Below are 5,000 nucleotides of genomic sequence, written 5' to 3'. Positions count from 1 at the left end.
CCCAGCGAGTTTAACGAATCATCTGAACAAAGCCATCATCCTGCAGTCGCTCATCGGGCTCGTTCAGCAGCTGTCTTGTAAAATGCCCAGAAAAGCCACAGCTTCTCGTTTGTGTTCCTCAATGAGCAAGATTTACAACCGAGTGATGCTGACGGTCGTGCTCATGGCATCAGGCTGGGGGGTTCCAGGGTTAGGCAAACACACTGCCAGTTTGGCCTTGTTCCAGCATCCCGCACCCCATGATCCACGAGACTGGACACACGAGACTCCAACCCTTCGGTGACCGTGTTTACCCAGTGCAAAGATTGTTATAACAGAAACAATAAAAAGAGTGTACCAAATGGTGCTGCGGACAAAGCAGTGCAGCAACCAGTGCAGCAAGATCACTCATGGGGATTATGCCCCCCTAGCCCCCCCCCCCTAAGTTGTATAATTGTGGGTTTGATCAGACCATTTGAACATTGTGCAGCAGGGTGTTCTTTGAAGGAAGCATTAAGTTGGCTTTCTCATAAGCATCCACTTGCAGAAGTGTAACTTATTGGATAACCGCGGTCTCTCGGTCTACTGCGGTGTTGGATTGAAACCGTTCTTTTTGGGAGAGTACTGTGTTTCTCAACTTAGCACCGAATGGCCTGCATCGTTCCTGATGAACACCCAAACTTTTGCTGGGAAGTTGAATCTCCTTGGAAGACTTTTTCGAATCAAACTTCACGCCAGGAAGAAGTACTGCGTCGGTGAGAAAAATGACAAAATGGTTTAATCCTCAGAGAGGCACGAGAAACCTGGCTGCAGGAGGAGGTCATCGAGCCTGTGCTGCATAGCTGCACCATACACATTTAATCACATCGTTTATCGACTTCAATTCACTCAGGGAGTGAGGAGGAGTGAGGGGTGGAGGAGCTGGGACGAGAACAATGATGCAAACACAGGCACCACCAGGTTGCTTTATACACAGATATAATATGGCAAGAAATATACTGTATAACTAAAAATTTTAAATCCAGGATTGGGGGGGGGGGGACAAGGATGGCAAACATGGTTATATGGTAAGGAATGAAAAAAACACAGACAGCACATTCACCTTTTGATGAGACCTTCTCACAGACACCACAATCATCACATACACTATGTACACAATAACCAATCCATAGCTCAGTTAGTTCCCATTCCTGCGAATATCCATGTACCCCTCCATCACAATGCCAGGTGTTGGCTTAATGCTTAGGGTGGTGGGCTTTGGATCCTAGGGTCCTGAGTTCAAATCCCGCTCAGCTGTTCAATTAATACCAGGTGGGGTTAACTTGGCCTGTCATCCTTCCGAGGTCGGCAAAATGAGTGCCAGCTAGCTGGTATACTGTGTCGGAGTGGCGACCCGTCCAGGATTGTGTCCAAGAGCCAAGGAGACTGCTTAGGCAGCACCAACGCTCTGCACACAGTATGGTCCCAATCTCCTCTCTCCTCGATCACTTGTGCTTCCAGGTACCGATCCTACTCAAAGTTAAACCTATTTATTGTTTCTGCTGTGACTACCTTTCCAGGGAAACCATTGCATGCATTAATTACCCTTTACTACCATCCTAACTGTCCTCTTCTTTAAGACTGTCGCCCCTGGTCCGATCACTGTCTATTCTGATGAAAAACTCTTGTGCGCTCATTTTGTCGATACCCTTCATTATCTTAAACATCTCTATCAGATCCCCAAAATACTTTTGCAAATGATTTGGAATTGTCTTTTACCAAATATTAGCAGAACTGACGGCATGGACACAGAAGCATTCTTCTCCCTTCCTCCCAACACCACGTCGTAGGCAAACAGAGGAAACCAAATTCACAGCCACATTCGCAAGCACGCACTTACCAACACAAGGCCACCAAAGGCTCTGTGATCACACGCTTGAAAAATGGTTCCCGCATTATGCAGCGTCATTTCATTCCCCCAAATTATTTCTCCGAAAGAATAACACAAGCTGAGCCAATTCGAACAAAAAGGACCACAATTCCCAATTTTATTTCCCATCCCGTTGTCATCAAGATGCCAAACGTTAAGTTTGAGGTTCGAGTCCTGCGATGAAGAGACTTGATGTGGAACGAAGCTGGACAGTTGACCACACATCGTGTGAATTGCCATGACCTTTGACCCCGGCTGGGCGGTCCCGTGGTTGTGAGAATGGCTTTGGAAGAAAAAACAATGCAGCGCGAAGACTTCTTTGCCGACTGGAGGCATCTGTTTGAAAAGCATCGGGTGATTGTAGCCTCAGAAACAAGACTGGCCCCTTCACCCCAATTGCATGATGAACCCAAAACAAACTACACTGCACAAAACTTTGAACAGTGACGCGCACTTGTTGGCATAATCCCCCTATTCTCACGCCTGCCGCACATGCAAGATGGCGCATTGTCAAAAGGGCGAATCGATGGCATCCTCTCTGGTGGCCAATGCACGGAGAAAACGCCAGGACGATGAGAGAGAAAGAAATCTAGGAAGACGCCGATTTGAGCCATGCGAGACCGACTCGAACGCTTCTACAACGTGACGCAAGTGTGACTAAAGAGCTCCGCATCTCAAACGAACAGTGCGCTGTGTGTCAAACCACTTGTGGAATCACTTTTGGAACGTCGAACGGCCTCAAACCCAAGACTGGCTCACATCGCGTCGTTTTGACCAGCTCCAGAGGGGTGTTGGTGGAGAGCCGCAAGGGAGGACGCCTCGAGATCCTTTTGCCGTTCAAGGCCTGTTCAGTATATTTCCTCTTTCATGTTGCAATTTATTATGCCTGGTGTTGGCTTAATGGTTGGGGTGGTGGGCTTAGGATCCGAGGATCCCGAGTTCAAATCCCACTCGGCTGTTGAATTAATACCAGGTGGGGTTGACTCTGCTTGTCATCCTTCCGAGGTCGGCAAAATGAGTGCCAGCATGCTGGTATCCTGTGTCGGAGTGGCGACCCGTCCAGGATTGTACCCAATAGCCAAGGAGACTGCTTAGGCAGCACCGACGCTCTGCACAGAGTATGGTCCCAGTGGATGGATGTTGCAATTTATTGCGTGAACCAAAAACTACTCCAACTACGGCCAATTGTCTTCGCGACTGCGCAGTGGGTCTCATGTCACCTTGGGTAGAGCCGGACGTAGATGATGAAACAAGAATTAAGAACTTGGTAACATGTAATAAAATGAGCGAACTGGTTTCAAAGCCGATGAACTAACCCGAAAACTACAATTTGCGGGTCTTTCATACATTTTTCCAACACTGCCCCCCCCCCCCACTCCTCCCCCATGCCTCATCCCATGTCCCCCGCAATTAAATTCCTCACTCATCTTTGCAAGTGTTAACAAAGACCACGTTAATGGAGCATTTTGTCAGCTTCACATGGCATAAAGAAAAGTGTAGCCATTTTTTTTTTCTTGTATTTTTCATCCCTCACAACAATCGGCCAAAGTAAGAGAGGCAGACTGTCTTGAAGTCCCAGCTTTTCAGGGTCAAGAGTTTTTCAAAAGCTTTTCCACACCATTCGGATGCCCCGGGCCTACAACGCTGCTGGGACTGTCAAAGGCGTGGGGAGACGCCGCTGTGGAGAAAGGCCAAACAGCTCTCTCTAGACATCCGCAAACAAAAGCGGCTGGCTCATTAGAAAGTGCTCTGTTTTTGAGTTATCAGGGCCAGTCTGGAGATGACCCTCGTGAGTGTTCGGCTTTGTCCGCTCGAGTGTATACACAACGATTGTTGCGTCACTGGTAAAAAAAAAGGATGTCTTACTGGTTAAATGGTATGTGATGATGTATGTTATTTCCTGGGTCAAATGCCTTCTTGCAGCGACATATGTAAGCTCCTGTCACCCAAGCAGAAACAAACCGGATTCTCAGGTGTCATGAAATGACATTAGAGGGAAGAATTATATTTTTTTTCAGTGCCCACCATTCTCTGTTCGTCCATCATGAATGGCAGTGAGAGGAGTAGCGAAGAGCATGCCTTTGACGGATGCGTGACAGCAAGACAAAATTTGGTGGGGCTGAAACACGAGAGCCCCTCAGTCGACCGGCTTCAGCCACTGGCAGCAGAGGCCCATTGTTCTCTCTCATCGTGGCGGCTGGTCTTTGAAGAATGAAGAGCGACAGGGCGTCAACACCCTTTCTCACGATGGGGTTCCCACAGAGATAGGCAGCATCTTCCTATGCAGGAAAATGTGTTCTTTTAATGTCCGTCGCACTCTTGGATCAAATGGGACTGTTTGAAGAAGACCTCAAGAAACATCTTGTAGTTGCTTACAGTTAGGGAATGGCGTGTGGCTTTGGTGATGGGGTGTGGGATCGTTACTAGGGAGACGCCTTTCCAGTTTCCTTTGTCCTCTCTTTCAAAAGCCTTCCTTCTAGTGCCCAGCACCATGGCTGAGAAATCCCAGAAACTGATTGTGAAAGGCCAGGATGTAGGTGTAACGCAACTTTGTGCACATCATTACAAATGGCGCATCCATCCTTTAAATCGATCCATTCCCTACGCTGTGTTGACTTATCCGAGCGCAAACAACCATGCCTTGGTCCCAGAATAACATGATCTACTGAATATCGATACCATTTAACAAAGAATGGATTGCTTTGGTCAACATTTAACAAGTACACCGGTGTCATCATTAAATTGCTTTGTTGTGTTAAGGACGACGAAAGCTTGAGATTCAATTCAAAGCGCCAATCACAGTCAACAGGGCAAGAAATTTAATCTGTGCTCAAATGTCATAGCATATAATAAGAATGGATCTGCATCCAAGAACAGATATCAATTATATAACTGATCATCTTCCATATTTATTTTCTAATTTTCTGGAAATCAAGCTTTGAAGGCAAAATGGAATATCAGCTTTCGATGGCAAATTGACGATTCGAGCTTTTGTTATTCCCAGCTCATGTAGCACGTGACCTTTTTGAATGCAGGACGACGACACACCGCCTTTTCCCTCTCTCTCTCTCCCTCTCCCTCCCCTAACAACACAATCAGGTGAATAAAATGT

At 47.0% G+C, this 5,000-nt stretch overlaps 1 protein-coding gene across 4 annotated transcripts in view; it reads right to left on the bottom strand.

Annotated features, from left to right (window-relative positions):
- LOC147027841 (rho guanine nucleotide exchange factor 18-like) overlaps positions 1–5,000 on the bottom strand; it is a 242,726-nt gene that overhangs the window by 156,984 nt on the left and 80,742 nt on the right. The gene's annotated exons all lie outside the window — the stretch shown is intronic.

Source organism: Eptatretus burgeri, chromosome 4 (assembly GCF_056783735.1).
Source record: "Eptatretus burgeri isolate ZD-2024b chromosome 4, Ebu_testis_v1, whole genome shotgun sequence".
Classification (NCBI taxonomy): domain Eukaryota; kingdom Metazoa; phylum Chordata; class Myxini; order Myxiniformes; family Myxinidae; genus Eptatretus; species Eptatretus burgeri.
This window is presented reverse-complemented; position numbering and strand designations above follow the sequence as displayed.